Source organism: Hippocampus bargibanti, linkage group LG12 (assembly GCF_051943395.1).
Source record: "Hippocampus bargibanti isolate YZ-2025 linkage group LG12, ASM5194339v1, whole genome shotgun sequence".
In the NCBI taxonomy this organism is placed as follows: Eukaryota; Metazoa; Chordata; class Actinopteri; order Syngnathiformes; family Syngnathidae; genus Hippocampus; species Hippocampus bargibanti.
The window spans coordinates 8,434,006-8,452,315 of NC_142745.1; the positions used below are offsets into that span (position 1 = coordinate 8,434,006).

At 41.5% G+C, this 18,310-nt stretch overlaps 1 long non-coding RNA gene across 1 annotated transcript; it reads right to left on the reverse strand.

The window, feature by feature from the left end:
• Positions 1 to 697: 697 nt before the first annotated feature.
• Positions 698 to 17,873, reverse strand: LOC148890326 (uncharacterized). Its single transcript, XR_016116728.1, has 3 exons — positions 15,039 to 17,873; positions 14,087 to 14,219; positions 698 to 865 (listed from the first exon to the last, which is right to left on the reverse strand). It is a non-coding gene; the product is annotated as an uncharacterized LOC148890326 (long non-coding RNA).
• Between the last annotated feature and the right edge of the window lie 437 nt (positions 17,874 to 18,310).

The following is an 18,310-nucleotide window of genomic DNA, read 5'->3' on the forward strand; positions in this document are numbered from 1 at the left end:
AGTAGGAAGCAGCAGAAGGTATTATTAGTGAGGAGAGAAAAGGCCAGGTACCCCGAAGCCAACGGGGAATAAATTGGCTGATTCCTCCATGTTTCTCTCCAATAATGAGAGCGTGCTCTCTGCACACGCTGACACTGTGACAAGCTTTCGATTTCAAAAATAGCTGCAACCACAGCTGTGAAAGAGGCGGCTTCATGCTTTCACACCAAAATAAAGTACAACCTAGTGATTGTTATAATAATAATAATAATAATAATAATAATAATAATAATACATTTCACAGCCCCGCTTTGTTCAGCAGAAAGGTCGGTGCTGTTGGACAGTCTGCGGCTAGATGGCCGATGAGTATGTGGAACTGTCGCGGCTTGGAATTGAAGCAGATTTACGTGGGACAGGAGATGTGAGACAATCTCTTTTCATCAATGGATGCTACAGCAGCGTGTTTGCTTTCAACCTTTAGCTTGTAGTAGATGCACTGCTGAAAAGGATGCTTTGATCCTCTCCTCTTTCATCTAGAACTGCTTCATGTCACAAAGAGGGTACAGAAAGTGCTGAAGACTGAATGACTCTCTGTGTCTTTGTGTTGTCATATTATTTGTTATTTATTTTGTTTGTTTGTTTGTTTTTACCTTATGTTACTTCTCACCAATGAATCAACAATTGACTAAGTTGCCCACTAACAAATTCACCAACCTGATTAGCGAATGCAGGTCGACCAGTGAATCGTGGTGGCGGCGTATGCAAATGTATCAGGTCAAGAAGTAGCGGTGGCCGGTGGGTGCTGATCAAGTCCGCTGGAGGTGTCAGGAGTGGTTGTGTTTGGTAACCGTGATGGGTTCAAGGGTGAGCCGCAGTGTCGCTGACGCTGGCGGAAAGTGAGAGAAATGAATCATTCTTCCTCCTTCCCTCCCTGCAGTGCTTCCAATGGTGCCGCCATAGCCTCACACACTGTGACATGTGGCAAATCCTCTCATTCATTCCCTTATGCCGACCAATCAGAGAACTGCAACGCTGCACATGGACCGCCTACTGCTCTTTGTGGACCTCTATTTATCTTGATGGTTCTTTTTTTTTCTCTTTATTTATGTTTCCGGATGAATGGAAAGCTAGTGGAAAAGCACACAAGCGGGAAGAAGCAAAAGTGAAAAGAAAATGTATCAATGACGTTATATAAGTCAACTGGGGAGGAATGTGGAGAGCAATTTCGGGCAAGTATAATCTGTGGTCATGATTTTAAATAATTCAATCTAATACACACACACACACACACAAACACACACACACACACACACACACACACACACACACACACACACACACACACACACACACACACACACACACACACACACACAAATATTCTTCGCCTGCCAAGGTGCTAAACGTTAATAAAAAAATTGCTACAATACCTTTCATTTTGCAAATGTTTTAAGAATTGCAGACAAATTATTTCGGCTATTGTTGAACTTTGAGAGGGGAAAAAACACATTTTACTGTAGATTTGCCATTCACTAAAATTTATATCGAACTTTTATCGCATAACATGAAACATGGCGCTTAGTGTGACAATACACAGTTGCTTTGTGTTGCTTTTTTATGTCAACATTTCATGTAGCTTTTTTTGTGGCACAAATAGTTTTTTTTTTTAAGCTGGTGACAAATCTAACATTCTGGAGGCAACATAATTTGCTTTTGTAAATTTTGGGGTTTTATGACAAAATTTCAAATGTTTTTTTTTTTTTATGAGTTTGAGTATGAGTAGTTTATGAGTTGTTTTTTAAGTAAAAAAAAATTGTGACATGAACAGAATGTTGTATGTGTGTGGGTGGGGAGAACAAATTACTGTTAGTCGAACTCAACTATTCACTGTTCTGATGGTAAAATCATTTTATTGCCTAAAAATGGCTGGAAGCATCTCCAACATGGCCGCGACCACCTTGAGAATAAGTGGCTTGGATCATAATAATGTGTAGCTAAAGAGAAAACAACAGCCTGTCATCACTACCAAGGTATCCCAAATGGTACTACAATGATTCCCTCATGCATCGTGTAGAAACATTTATGACACGGGATACACAGTAATAAGTTTTCACAGTACGCCCCCACACAAGCATACTCTGGTTTCTTCTTGCCGCTTTGCTATGTATTTTTAATCCCCTGTTACACAAGCTGTCTGACTATATTCTTTGAAAAAAAAGTGTTGATATGAAGAACAATGCAGTACTTTAAAGGTATTGTTTGTCATATTTGAGAAAACGATTTTGCCAGAAAAGTCATAACCTTACAAAAAAAGGCAGGATATGATGAGAAAAATGTAAGTTAAAATAAAATGGTGATTTTTTTTCGGAAAAGGTCATGATTTTACAACCACAAGGAGGGACATTTAATTCTAGAATTACTAAATCATCAATGTCATAAGAAGAATTTGTCATTTTCCAAAATAAAAGTGTATTTTCCGGTGTATAAGGCGCACCGAAAAGCCTTAATTTTCTTCCAAATATGACCCTGCGCCTTATACACTGATACGCCTTATATGTGAAGTAATATTGAGCCACAACAGGTCTCGCAACTACTGTCAGCAGCGACCGACTCCGTTTCCCTCTGTAGAAGAAGTTGTGCGTAACCCCAGGCTCTACTGTAGCGCCTTATGATGTGGTGTGCCTTATATTTGGACAAATTTTATATATTGACATATCATACAGGTAACATCCAACTTACGACCGAGTTCCGTTCCGACCAAACGGTCGTAAGTCAAAATGGTCGTAAGTCGAAATCCATTCAAAATGTTGAATAGAGACTCGGAGGCTAAATGACTCGCACCCCCCCCCCCCCCCTCTGGTGCCATCACACGGTTGATTGCTGTGTGAGAATGAGACGCTGGCTGGCTGGCCAAAATTGTCGTACGCTTTGCCGGCATGCTAGCGCGTTGCGGTGCCAGGCGTAGAATTACAATTTTAAAAATAGGGTCTGGAGGTCATGGTCGTAAGTATGAAAATGCACCATCATTGGGGGTGCACTGCACCTTATACTCCGGTGCACCATATACACTGGAAAATATGGTAAAATAATAAAAAAATACAACAATAAAAGTACATTTTTAAAAATTCATTTTTTTCAGCACAAAGTGAACATTTCAATAGAGTTCTAATTATACAAGAAATAAATTAATATTGCAACAGTGGAGATCAAGTTGAGGCAAAATAGTAATTTTACAAAAAAGTAAACATATGAGAAACCAAGAAAGTTTAATTTATTTCACCAAATGTTATACTTTCACAAAAATGGTATTTTACACTAGCTGTAACCTTACAAGTAAAAAAAAAACTGTGTTACTTCATCCCCACATTCACACCATCACTCAATCGTAAGCAATCCCACGGTGCCCGCACACAAGACTGGATCACACTACATCACAACACTATCGGCGATGTGAAGCAAGGATAATAAAGTACAGGTAGTTTGTTTGAAACATCGGACAGCGGTATAGTGTAAGTGTGGCATTTCCTTCCATTGTATCCCCTTGAGCGTGTGCTGTCGTCGCGCATGTAATTATCTTGGACGGACGTACAGTCAAGAGTGCTATTTAAAGCCAGCAACCGCTCGATGGTGGATTAAAAAAAAAAAGCACACTTTTTCTTTATCCTACTTTCTCTCTCTCTCTGTCGACATACATGTTCTTAATCACACATACTGCACTAGATTCTGCGCGAAGGTGTTGATGAAACACCGGGTGGAAAAGATAGTTGTTGGATGCTTTCATCCCCAGAACGCCCATGCAGTGAAAACCATGAATCATGTGACGTGTTGACTTGAGGAACAAGATGTGTGAGGAGGAAATGTGCAGAAAAATTGGATGGGTGCAGTGTAGAAACCAAAAACAATGCTAAATTTGGGATTTTGACAACAACAAATAAATAGGCACGTGAAACTGTAAAGCAGGGGTGTCAAAGTCATTTTTTGCCGCGGGCCACATTGTAGTTATGGTTTCCTCTCGAGGGCCGTTATGAATTTGGGGAACCCATTAGAATGTTTAAATCCCTTCAAATATTACATATACAGCACACAGCAAATTAATGAATAACTCGTTTTCAAATCTGAAGTCAAGAATAATGACTTTTATTGTGGTTGACATCCAAAAATATGAAATTTTGGCTCAGATTTTAGCAATCATCATGGAATTTAACAAGTTTGATCTGCTTTCGCGGGCCGAAAAAAATGATGTGGCGGGCCGGATATGGCCCGCGGGCCTTGACTTTGACACCTGTGCTGTAAAGGGAGTAAATTCTCTTGACACACATCAAGGGGTTGTAGTCTTTAACTTGAGCAGTCACACCTTATCAGACGTCACATCCATTCATTTTTTCTGTCACTTTTCTTCAGTGCAGATGTGGTGGAGACCAGCAAGCTGCCTTAAAGGACAGCTGACACCTCGGGACGAGTTGTGTCCATAATTTGTAAAATCACCTCAAATGACTTCTACTGAGCGTATTTTACAAAGATTCCACGGCATATAGCTATATTTTACGTTTTAAGATTTGCAATGAATATTCAGGAAGTCTGTTTTCGAGTTGATGACGATGCCTAACGTGATGTCACATTTGGAACGCCCCTGACTGAGAAAGCGACACACAATGCATTTTTGATACTTTGTTTGGTCTGAAAACTACGTGTTGATGGCGAAATTAGAAAGAAAACACATAAATAACGCGAATAAATCATAACTGAATCGTTGTGTGTTGCACCAAGACTACTATTTGATACTAGTTGACACAAATTCCCAGCAGACAAATCAGCCCATTTCCAACAGAGCTTGGGCGCCATCTTGTGCATTTTCTGGGACGCTACATTGGAGTCCTGACGGCTCGAATTGATACGGAAGGACTTCTTTAATCGATTGCAAACATTTATGCTTTCCTCTTCAGAACTATTTGAATCATATTCATAACTTGATGAGTAACAAGAAAGCATCTTCTCCGAATCTGAAGCCATTGTTTTGATTCTAGAGCAAGGCAAGACGTCCTGGCGTGCCGTCACGAACAAGGGGGCAGGACCTTCTGAAACTCGGCATTTCCAAGGTCATTTTGAAGTAGTTTTGGGACACTTTAACTCATTTTTATTTGTGTTTTGCATTTGACTAAAAATATCATACTGCGTTGCGTGTTTTGGGCATTTTAGATGCTATAAAACATTTTTCTGATGTCAGTTAGGAAACAAAAAAGTGATGTCGGTTGTCCTTTAAGGTAGGCAAGAGAAAGCGTTATACTCTGGTCGCCAACGCAATCACACTCACATTGAAATCGATTGATGAAATCGAGATGGAAACATAGAAGTGGAGAAGTCAAACTATCCCCCAGAAAGGGATCAAACAGAGATTCAAACTCACATCTTCAAACTGTGAGACACCTGTGCAAACCACTCCACTGTTCTAGTTGGGATATTTTTAAATGAAGAAAATAGAACCTCGAGCTGGCACGAGTCACAAGTTCAGATGGAAGCGCAAAAATATGCGACGAATCGTTCGTGCCTACATTCTTTTTCTACAACTGCAAGTACATTTTTGAACACCAGCAGCTTATTTTTGCCACCACTGCACATTTAAATTATACAGACAACGGCAAGCCTGCCTGCGACTGTGACATTTCTACAAGTGCTAGTTAATCAGGCACCAAATTCACCTCTACATTTGTAAGCCGATTTGGCGACAACTAGAAATTTGTTTTACAAAAGTCCAAGTTATTTTTACACCAAATGTACTTCCATTACATGGTTGGGTATCAGTGGCTTATGATGTGTTGCTAACCAGTCCAGTGTGGACACCTTCTCTTGCCCTAAAGTCTGCAAGGATCACCTCTGACCTCAATAAGGACAAGTGAGATCAAAACTGTTATATTTTAAAGCGTAAACAGGAAGCTTACAGGCCGATTTTTTTGGACTAATTACCACATGCATGATTGTGAACTCATTTCCTGAAAATTTAATTTTCTTTTCTTTTTATTTTATTTTTATGTTTTCCCTTCTTTCTCTGCACGGCTGCTTCTGCCTCGTGTTCTCCTCTGCAGAGGCCATGTGATCCACGCGAGAGGAGGGGCGGGACTCAGAAACGATGGCGGCCCGAGAACAGAAAGTGATGCACGGAACACAATTACGCACGCATTCATGTGGGGGTTAATTCATCTCCTTTTTTTGTGGGAGGGTAAGCACCAACATGCTTGATGGTGACGCGCATGCACAAATACACACATGCACACACATATACACACACAGACACGCACACACATATGTCAACGTACACGCCGTTGTATGCTGTGGATTGTGCCACGTGACACAAGATGGGCACAACCTATGCACGCCAGCGGGAGTGAAGGCCCGAGTGATGTGAGATGTGCAGCATGTGGCTCCATTAATGAATGAATTGCAGACAGCAGACGGCTATGTGTGTGTATGTCTACAGTATGTGTGTGTATTATTGTGGAATTAATAGTCCCTCAGATCCCTTCTCACAGAGAATTCTGAACCAGAGATACGGATGTGCATGTGTGCATGTGTGTGTGTTTTCAGAAGGGAAGCAGTCAGTGTTGGCTAATCTCCTCTCATTCAGCCTCTTCTGCTTCATATACCATTCAAGTAAAAGCCACACAGGGCTGGGAGGGGCCTGCAAGCGAGTGAGAAAAATAGTGTATAGAGGGAGCCAAAGCCAGTGCCTACATTTCTCTTATGAATGAACAACAACGACTTCTGAGCAAAAAGATGGAGGGCACTATTAGATGTGAACGGGCATAAACATTCTGTTGATTTCACTAACAGCGGTAGTTATCGAGTTATATATATTAAGTGTCGACTGGAGTGATGACATAATCATGACACATCATGTTGGTTCCGCAGGAGTGATTGACCTTTTTGACAGTGAATATTTTGTTATTTCTATTGCACAAAGTGGTTATCATGAATTTCTGTTTATTTTATTTTTTTGCTGACAAGTGCAGTCTCCACATTAGTTGCATGTTTACAGTGGATAATGGAAAAAAGTCTACCTACTCTTGTTCAAATGACAGTTTTGAAAATATATTGAAAAAAATACATAGATGAATATCTTAAAAATAATGTAAAAACGTTTTTACATTATGAATGTCACCTACAACCCGTACAACTCAATATTGTTTTTCAAATGTTTTCGAGAAGGGGATGTCAAAATAAACTGCAATAATGGAGCTGCGAAGCCATGCACATCCTCATAACTGGGATGAAGCCATGCCCGGAATTAACCAATCATGTCAAATGGCAGTCGGCAACACACCCCGTCACCATTTAATATGCCTCTGATTAACCGCAAATACATTTAAGATGTTCAAGTTTTTATGAAATTTGAATCTGTTTTCTGTGAAGATGACTGCCATTCTGAATCATTCTTTCCGCTTTGTCTAAGGTCTTAGCTCCAAGTGAAAAAAACTGCTGCAAAGCACAATGCTACTTTCCCTCTGGACAACATAAACACATATCTATGTACCCACCTACCTACCTACCTGTCTTGCTAGCTAGATATATAAAATAACATCTATTGAATATTAGCGATTGTGTGTCACAACATTATAGACAGAGGTTTTGCAATAATTAATTTTCATCTCTTTAAAAAACTGCCATTTGAATCGATGGGACACAACCTAAACTGGTTGCCAGCCAATCACAGGGCACACATACATAGACAAAGAACTTTTTTCATTCACATGTCAGGACATTTCAGAGTGTTCTTTGGAAAACCGGAGCCCCCGGAGAAAACACAAGAAGGCCAAATCTTGAATAGAAACCCTTCATATGTACACGGTGAGGCAGAACTGCTAACCAGTTAACCACTGCCACACCCCTTATTCTAACATCTATCAGTCATATTAGCATTTAAAAGATGGCAAGTAATATATAATCGAAAAAAGTTTGTAAATGATGCAAATTACAGACAACTGATGAGTCTGAGAAAACACACACACAATTATCCCATACTATAAAAAACATGGACCCTAACTGTTTCTTGTTTTTTGTACATTGTTAAAAACTGATGAGGTGTGTAATGCTCTTCGAATGTGAAACTCAATCTGGTGTTTTTGTGCCGAAGCGAGAACGAGCCTGCACATCCCGCGAGAGAAGCTGAAGGCTGCCAAAAAGCTTCTACAAACGATCGATTCACTTGTGCACTTTAAATGTAATCCAACTCCAAGCCCTCATCTTCCCACTGCGCCATCCAGCAACGCTACCTCCGTTCCTCCTGACTGGAAATTATTGATTCGTGCGATTATGATGCGTTGTCGTGATCCTCTGGATGGCAGTTTTATTGTTTTAGCAGCGGCATCTGGTTTCTGATGAGGTACAGGGGGGAGGGGAGATTGACGAAAAGATGAACGAAAGACAGAGCGAGCGAGAGTAATGAGTCCAATCGATACACTCAAGCATGACATCATCATGGAGGGCTTCTGCCAAGAACCACAAGCGAACCTCGACTATGAATCATAAACCATATCCGCTAGTTCAGTCCATGATGGTGGTCTGAGTTTAAACGAATGAAGAGTGAGTGGATCCTTACACCGATTTATGTCACGATATGATATGTACGTTAACATTGGCAAAACAAGGTAATCGTACTTAACATATCTTTGTTTCAGCTGCTCAGAAAGATATGGCCTTAACAGGGTGAAAATAAGCTCAATAAATAAATCAACAGTGGTTGGAAATAGAGAAGAAAACATATACCAGCCAGTTACACAGCTAGCTAGCTAAAAAGATAGCTTGATAATCGACATTATCTTGTTCCAAGCATATTTAATGTGTGAATAGTTTTACTGTATTGCTCTTTTATTGAGATAATTCATAATATAAGTGTTGCTCAAATCGTTACCTATGCTTTTAATATAAGGAAATTTGGTATGAATGAATGGTGTAACATCACATTCCACTACGCAAGTAGAGAGATCACGAACACCCTAAACTGGTCACCAGCCAATCACACCTCCACTTTCTTCCTCATATGGGAAAGCCTCGTATTGAATAAACACTTGGTGGAGCCTTCATCTTGTGGGGGTCAACTCAGAATTGCTAGGCCGACACTCTTCATCTTTTACGCAGGGGATCAAAAGCATCCAGCAGTGAAAACCCTTCCACTATCTTTTTCTCTGACTGCTGGCAAGGAGATGCCTCTGCTTATCCAAAGAGGTTAATCCCAACATTGCTGTCACACACACAAACACTCATGCGTGAAAACCCAAGTGGTTATCATCGTGCCCCAGTTGCCATAGTGACAGCCGGGGTAGAACCTTCTCGTGATGTTGTGTATGTATATGCACGTGTGTGTGTGTACGTGTGCATGTGTGTGCATGTGTGGTGGCCGTATTAACCGCTGTCCCTAAAGGTTTAATAACGAGCCATTTAGGCAGGTAAATAGCATGGTATACCTGTACATTAGCTTGTCATTCGAAGAATAGCAAAGGTCATTGCTATGGCGACCCTGGATCACCTACTATAGTGGCCAATATAACTAATGTCCTTACAGTTGTCAGGACATGGGGAGAAAAGCATGTTATTCTTCTCCAGCTGTTGAGTTACTTGTTCATACATCATGATCTCAGATAGTTTGTTAGCGTATCAATGGGTGGATCACGCCTTTCCCTTGATGAGTCATTGATACGACTTGTGTTTCATACTCCCAAATCTCATCTGTCAAAATGATGAGAAATGTCACACATTTTGCATGCTAGATAACCATGAACGAATACGTGATTCAATGGAAAGGACATATGTCCACGGAACCAACATGTGGCGCTTATCTGTGGATCGAGTGGCCCAATAACATTGTGAAGACTGCACAAAAATGTTTGTCTGTTTGCTATCAATGAGCCTCACACTTGAGGACCACAAAGCCATCCTTGTCCGGTTGCTGTGAAACATCAGATGGCTATCATTGGCTGGACAGGAAGCTTGTGGTTATTAGGTTGGACGCTAATGGCTGAGGCATCTATTTTCAGGTTGGGTGTCGCAACTCGATATGGAAGGCAGCTGCCAGAGAACATTGACGGAAGGGGAGAGTATGGCTTGGGTATCAGGTGTGCGCCATGTAGAGGGGTGTCCCAAAAATTGTCTGCATCTATCATCAGATTGCACAAGCAATTTTTTTGATTGAATGCACTCTGGGTATACTTTCATATAGGTATACAGTAGGTATTTGTTTTAGAGTCAGGGGTTGAGTTAGGTTTTAGGCATGCAATTCCAAATCCACTCCGCCCAGGTTTTAAAAGTATGGGATTACAATATGTTTGGGTTTGGGATTAGGGTTCAGGTTTGATTGAAGGCAAATTTTGTGGTAATGGTTCGGGCTTGGGTAAAATTTCACACTCATACTTACTTATACTCATACTACCTCAGTAGGATATGGAGCGTCCCTTGATATCACGATCACAAGGCATTCAACATCTTTAAGTCAATATGGAGGTCGTCATGTCTAGACCTGACATGATGGGATTCGAACTAAAATTACTAAAAGTTAGGATTGTATTTTGCAGTGGCGGGCCGTGTATATCACCCCTGGGCTTTCAGTAGTGCTATGTCTGTATCAATCCAACCTGTGACTGTAAATAAAAGGTGGGTTGTGATTTACTAGAGGGTCCTGCTAGCCAAGAAATAACTTGTGAAGAAAGAAATACTGTCATTAAGCGGTTTCAGTTTTTACCATGAACATGTGGATTCATGATATGGGGTCAAAAATTGCCCTTTCACACAGCAGAGGAGATTGAACAACAGGATTGGGACACATTTCTGACTTTTCTTAATGTCCATTCTTTCTTGAAAAGCCTGTCTTGAAAATGGCTTTAACAGTAAATCTGCAACCAAATCCATTTCTTCTCCTCCTTCAGCTATTGTGGGTTGACAAAACTGCAGTTAAATCAACACAACAATGTATTTACTTACGCAGCTTGCTCCAGATACATTGTGCTAGCTCTGGCCAGTACGCTGCTGTCACTAGCGGCAAGTGATACTGTGATTAACTGGTGACTAGCCGATTATAGTTTGCGAAACCTCTGACGTGACCGAGGCCTGTGAGCAGGCCCTGCGTGTCACCAACTCGAAATCTGAATGGTTAAAGCAACGGATATTAGTTTAAGCAACAGTCTTTGACACCACATTTAATGCGGCAGGCCCTGCAGAACTGATTGTGAAGGGATCCAGGTAGATTTCTGTCCTTGGTGACAAATGATGGCTGAAATGTGATTAATTAAATGGTTAAATACGAATATATATTTGTGGAAGCAGCCCAACATCGGAAAAGCAATGAAAGTAAGCTGAAAGACAATTTGGAATTATTTAATAAAAATTTATGGACAAAATAAAATTCACATTAGTCTGTGATTCAGATATTTTTAGGTCAGCAGAGAAGGCCTTGCAGGCCCTGACGGCCCGCCACTGGTATATTGTCATTCTCGGCCCTCGGCTTCTGACATTTGGATTTTGGCCTGTTTTTCTGCTGCTTCTCATAGTTTCTCCCAAGCCCTCTCCAGCTTGGAGTTTGGGCTCCGTAGTAATGATCGAAATGCGGCTACTGCTGGAAGGATTGTCCTGCAATCATTTGAGGCAAGATCTGCTGGAAGACCATTTCACAGGAGCATTGTGTCAAGGATTCTGCTTTGATTGACGGGGGAAAAACATCCCCGCACTTCATTTCATTGAAGAAACTTTCATGTTGTTTTAACTTACATTTGATCTGATAACAAATGCTGCCCACTCGACCTCAACGACAGCCTGGTCCTCCTGTAATCCCATTTTAAATTTTCTTCTTTTTTTCCTCTTGTGTGGCTTTTGTTGTTGGTGTCTTTTTGTTAAAGATTATTGTGTTTACCATTAACTAACTTCATAGGCATTTATAGGTATACATTGTTAGGAACAGCTTAAGTGTATCGTTTCTTCATGCGTGTGTTTGAGAGGTTCAAGAAGCGGACATGGACAGCCGAGTCGTCTGATACGAGGGGAATGTGTCGGCCCGAGATCAAATGGCAGGATCTGTCACTCGGGGGCCAAGGACGGACTGAGACTTTCCCACAGAAGACCATTCTGTCTCGGATTATGTGTCAGGTTTCATGTTGAAAACTGTTGAAAACTGGTCTGCCTTTTCTCTCTTTCTAACACGCATTTTCTTTCTAATCTGGACACTGATGGTGTTAGTGTCGAAACCAAGCTGAGCCTCTCTCAACATCCTGGCGGCGGGGGAGAGATGAGGAAGTGGCAAGTGTTGTAATAGTAGACAAGAAGCATATCGCAATTTGAAGAGTAAAACAAACAGTATCTAGGGAGTCGTGGGTTTGCATAAGGACATGAGAAAGAACACGGCTGGGCATGTGATGACACACAAATTGTTCAATTGGGGGGAAATGAGAAGCGAGTGACAGCTAATGATGAATTTGTATTGTTTGGCTTCTGTTGAAGTCGAGCGGGTGAAGCTTTCGGTGAGAGTTTAGGGAAGGAAAAACTTTACTCCCATAGTTTCTTTGACATGACAAGTAGCAGCATAAATAATTGTATTTGTCATTCACAACTAGTGATTGTTCATCACACAGGTAAATAAAACGACTTTATTATACAGTACAGTTTATTTCCTTAATTATAATACCATAGCACATTTATTATACATAAAATAAGGTATATTTTGTGTAGTTTTCAAGGCTAAGAATATTAGAAAGTAGCAAATTATGTTTTATGGGGACCTGGGAACGGATTATTCTCATTTTAATGGTTTCCTATGGGAAATTATTTTTTGGGATACACAATTTTCACCTTATACACTCTGTCTGGGAACCAATTAAGTTCATAAACCAAGGTATCACTGTATAATTTATATAATGTCTCTCTTACATTAACCACCGGGCCGGGCATAATTTTGGCCATTAAGCAGCACAGACAAACTGGCCATGGGATTTGTAGATCTGTTGCTGCTCATTAAGTTTACAGTGTGCACACACCCACACACACATACACACTCACGCATACACACACACACTCGCACACACTCGCACAGGCTATCATGTATCTCCTGTTTGTTGACATTCCAGATTCTGCATCTGTGCTTTCCCTGTTGATAATGGACTGTAATGAGGTGAGACGGACAGTGGCAAAGCATCCGGTGATGAGGGTTGCAGAGCTTGGGGGAAGGGGGTGGGGGGTGGCAATTTAAATGTAAGTGAGGAGCACAAAACAAAATCAGGCATGGTATTAGTGTATGAATTCAATGAGAACACGAGGTGACACGCTAATGAGATGTCAATGTGCTTAGAACATTGGTGATTATGGCAAACTATGATCCCTGCTGATTCGGTTGCATGTAATTAAGTCCTTGACACACAATCGTCACTACGTTTGACTCCACATGAGTGGAAATGATTATGACATGAGGTTTTTTTTTTTTTTTTTTTTTGGGGGGGGGGGGGGTGTCATTGTTGTAGTTTGGCAGTCCACTGCATGCACCACGTACATCGATCAGATTTGACATGTGAAATTTGGCTGCTTCGTGGAAGAGGGCTTCATTGCTTTGTGTCAATAGAAGTCACCATATTTTCTGCATGGGGTTTAGGGATTGATTGGGGTTAAGGGGTCAGAGTTCCTGTTAGGGTTGGTCTTAAAATTGTGGATAACGTGGAGGTTCATGTGTATGGGATTACAATATGTTTGGGTTTGGGATTAGAGTTCAGGTTTGATTGAAGGCAAATTTTGTGGTAATGGTTCGGGCTTGGGTAAAATTTCACGCTCATACTTACTTATACTCATACTACCTCAGTAGGATATGGTAGCATCCCTTGATATCACGATCATAAGGCATTCAACATCTTTGAGTCAATATGGAGGAGACCGAGGACACTCACAGGGCGGGGGAATGTCTCAAAAATAGCACCCGTTGGATCTTGAGGACATGGATATTGAGAGGTAAATGATATAGTTGGATGGTTGAAACATTAATTGAGAGTGAAACTCCAAACCTTCCCCCCAAAAAAACTAATATTATCAAGGCATAAGGCTTCAAGAAAGCCTCTAATAGTAAAGCCCTGATTTTTAAATCTCACCAGACCTCAGACACTCTTGTAGATTAAAACAAGATGTTCCTCAAGGCATCTCCAAAGAATTGTCACGTGATCCACATTCCTGGCTGTCGCAGTCATAGTCCAAAGACCACCAAGGGGTCGCGGTTGTTCAACATTTTTCTAGCATTAGTGAAAGAAGAAAAACTAAGTTCAGGTTGAGTCTCTTTGAGGTAAAACAACACGAGCGTTAACCAGAAGTCCACCATGTACGTGTCCTACACACAAAACAGAAAGAAAAGCCGCAGACGTCTTTTCTTTTGAGCTCTTTAAAAGTACAAAAGGATAGTTAGAGCCTGGATCCTGATCTCTTCTCCTGCACGGACTTGGATGTTGTATTTCAACCATCTACATTTTGCATGGATTTGGGGGGGGGGGGGTGAGCTGAGTGTGGGTGGCAGTTACGCAACGACATGCTTCTTTCTCTTCAGCCGAGCAGCTATTTTAAAAAAGGGGAAAAAAAGTGCTATGAATAAACAGCCTTGTGTGAATGACTTGGCCCAGGGTCGCCCTTGCTGTACATAAAACGTTGACTACCTCGACGAGGTGACTCACTTGAAAAAAAGGTTATAACACACATCTCCAGAGGCTGCAGGAAAGATGTAACATTAGAAAACCAGATGATTGTCCTGCGTTACAATTCAGTGGTGACATAGAGGGACATCTCTGAAATGTAGATTCGAATCAGCGGAAGCATCTGCATTAATATGCATTCATATATTCGTACGTGTCAAGTCGCCTCTGAGGAGAATCTCGGAGAGTTATGTAACATGATTGCATCCCAGCGCATGCCTTTGCACAAAGAGTTGGCATGCTGGCTCACATTAAGGGACAAAGGTGAAAGAAGGCTTTCCACAGTTTTGGGCAGGAAAAAAGAGCATTAGAAAGGTGGTTCAAAAGTCAGCTACAAAATGATTGGCCAACAAAATAACTCGAACTGACCTGGATCATAGATGGGAACTTGGAGTCATATTGTACTGAGCATCCGGCGACATCACACATGTGTCACGGGTCTCAAGTTTCCTCAGTTTCTTTCAGTTTTTGACTATGTCATCGCCGGTACTCGTCTGTCATACATAGGAAGCAAAAGGAAAACATACTTACAAGGATAATACCTGATGTGTTAACTAAGGGGGAAATCAGTCATGAGTTCCCAAATTAACCTTTGACTCCTTTTGTTGCCCGGCAATTGGCTGGCAACCAGTTCAGGGTGTACCCTCCTACTGCCAAGGGAAAGCTGAGAGAGATGTCAGTGCGCCCCGTGAGTCTTGTGAGGATTAAAGCAGATCAGAAAATGGAGACAAGGTTGGATGGACTCCTTACATACAAGGAAGATTACTCATCATCCATCCATCTGCCACTTATCCGGGGTCGGGTCGCCTGGGCAGCAGATTCAGTAAGGAAGCCCAGACTTCCCTCTCTCCAGCCACTTCTTCCAGTTCTTCCTGGAGGATCCCAAGGCATTCCCAGGCCAGCTGGGTGACATAGTCTCTCTCGTGTGTCCTGGGTCGTCCTTGGGGTCTTCTGCCAGTGGGGCATGCCCAGAACACCTCACCAGGGAGGCGTCCAGGAGGCATCCTAATCAGATGCCCGAGCATACTCATCTGGCTAGCTTCTATGTGGAGGAGAAGCAGCTCGACTCTGAGCCCCTCATCTTAACTCGAAGGCAGAGCCTGGACACCCGATGGAGAAAGATTCTCATCCCAAACGCTTTACATTTGTCTGCAAAACGCTCCAGTTAAAGTTAGAGAGACCCGCTTGAAGGCCCTAACAGTACCACATCATCTGCAAAAAGCAGAGATACTATACTGAGGCCACCAAAACGGAGCCCTTCAACGCTTTGGCTACACCTTGAAATTCTGTTGAAGGTTATGAACGGAATCTGTGTCAAAGGGCAGCCTTGGCGGAGCCCAACCCTCACTGGAAACGATTCCGACTTACTGCCGGCAATGCGAACCAAACTCTGACATCAGTCGTATGGAGACCGTATAGGAAGAATATTCTTACATGCATAATACATGATTATAGTTCTAAATTGAGGTAATATTTTACTGAGCAGGCACGACGGAGATGTGAGTTTATACATCGCAATAAATTTCACTTAACTCATCAAGTGCGTTACAGACATTGGCGACCATGTTTCACTTGGCAGCCAAAACAGAGATGCAAGCGCATGCATATTATTAAAACCCTCGACAGTATTTGCTTTTGTTTTGTTGCTCCCGTGCTCTATTCGTGCGCGGCTATAACCTCAAATATTGTGTTGAATGACAACCATGACAGGATTTTAAAAATATTTCGTTTTTAATTTACCGTTTTACTCTTGCCCATAACTCGTGTTGTGTGATGACATCATAAGAAAAACGAAACAATCATGGCCAACCGAAAGGCAAAATGCGCTTTTACAGTTAATTCTATATAAGCTCGCTGAAGTAAGCAGAGGGGTTTAAAAAAGTGATAAATTCTCAAGATTATCAACAAATAAGCTCGTTTTCACAAGCCTCTTCATTGTTTTGTTGACTATTTTTAGGGGGGGTCGACTGTCTTGCTACACCAGATGTGGTGTGAAAACTTGCCAAAAACACAAGCGGCCGTTCGTCGCTACATGAGGCAAAGCGATGGGCCGAGATAAAAATACTTTTCGCATCCCAATCTGTCTGATGATGTCCCCAATCGTTGCCAAGGCAACAGGAGGAAGTAGGATAGTGGTAGCGCTTAGCGGGACGGGTTGAACTGTGGCAAAAATAGAGTGTGTGTGTGATTATAGCCCCAAGAACGGATGCTCCTGATATAGTTGAAAAAGTCTTCATTTTCTTTTAGTAGTCTATGAAAAGAAGCCTATGAAAAGAAGGCTGCACGGATTTCTTACTTTGACCCCGACACTTTTTGTGATAATTTCAAAATCACACAGGAAATGTATTGGATCTTCTCCTAAAGGGTCCAGCCAATCAAATGGTTTGTTTAGAGCAATTTTACAAGTGAGGTGTGCAAACTGTGCGGAGGAAACTGTGCGTTGCGGTTAAAAGTGTCTGGTGTGAATTAATTTGAGTTGGGTTTTATTTGCCTGGTTTCAGGGACTCGTGCTGGGCTTGTTCTAGAGCTTTATTTTACACATACTGCACTTTTAGACAAAATGTGCATTTTGTCCACAGTTTGCAGACGTCTTTATATTTTTAGGAGATTCTCTTGTGGGGAAAAAAAATCCAAGGATTGAAAGGAACAAAATTAATTAGATACAGTTTAAGTCTCAGTGGACTCAGTTTTGAGGTGGCAATCCATTTACAGACAAATAAGGCATCTCCTCCACTTTGTGGCTAACTCATAGATTTGTTTTCGCCAATCGAGGGGTTGAGACAATTCAAATGGTTCCGGCGAAGATGTTACACGAGATTCCAGTCATGTGTGGAATTGATTTGAAAATTCTGACAGTGGTCTATAAATAACTCAATGGTTTGGATCCTGCATATGTGAATGAAATGCGAACGGAATGTAAAGCCAGAAGGGCTCAGAGGTCTGCAGACTCAGGTCAATTTGTGCAGCCCAGCGATCAAAGCACAGATGGTGAAAGGGCATTGAGCTGTTATGCTGCATGTCAATTATATAATTTGCAATTGGAAGTGAAGTCAGAAGTATAAATGCTTCTAATATATACATAACAATATATTTACCTGATGTTGTCATTTCATACCGAGACCCAACCATTTTTATAATGTATGAACAATGCTGATATCGCCTATTTAAGAAATGTTGAAATAGTCTGACCAGTTTGGTGTCCAAATCAACAATAAAAATGTTTGTTTTTTTTATCCCACAAAGTGATATCTTTTTTATTCTTTGTTTCACTCATATGCGGTTCATTCGGGCTAGTTCCGCTGGTTTTATCTGTCCCCCTTGGAAGACCCTTCCACTTGCATAATCAGCCTTGTGTCAACTCTACGCTGACCCTAGATGAACCGAACCCACATCGACCGGACGGTGTGTTGATTCCACTCTGTGGTCAGCAGGGCTCACTCAAGCGAGGAAACAATGCGGCACAGTCGACACAGTGGTGCTTTCATCCCAGACGTTACGCATACAATCATTTTGCATTACATATGGTTCAACTTTCTTGGTTTGCATCAGGAAATACTCAAGGTGGCAGGAAGCAATTTGATTCATTTACATTCCAGGGAAAAAAACAAAAACTAGGAAGTTAGAAAGGTTATGCTGCTAGT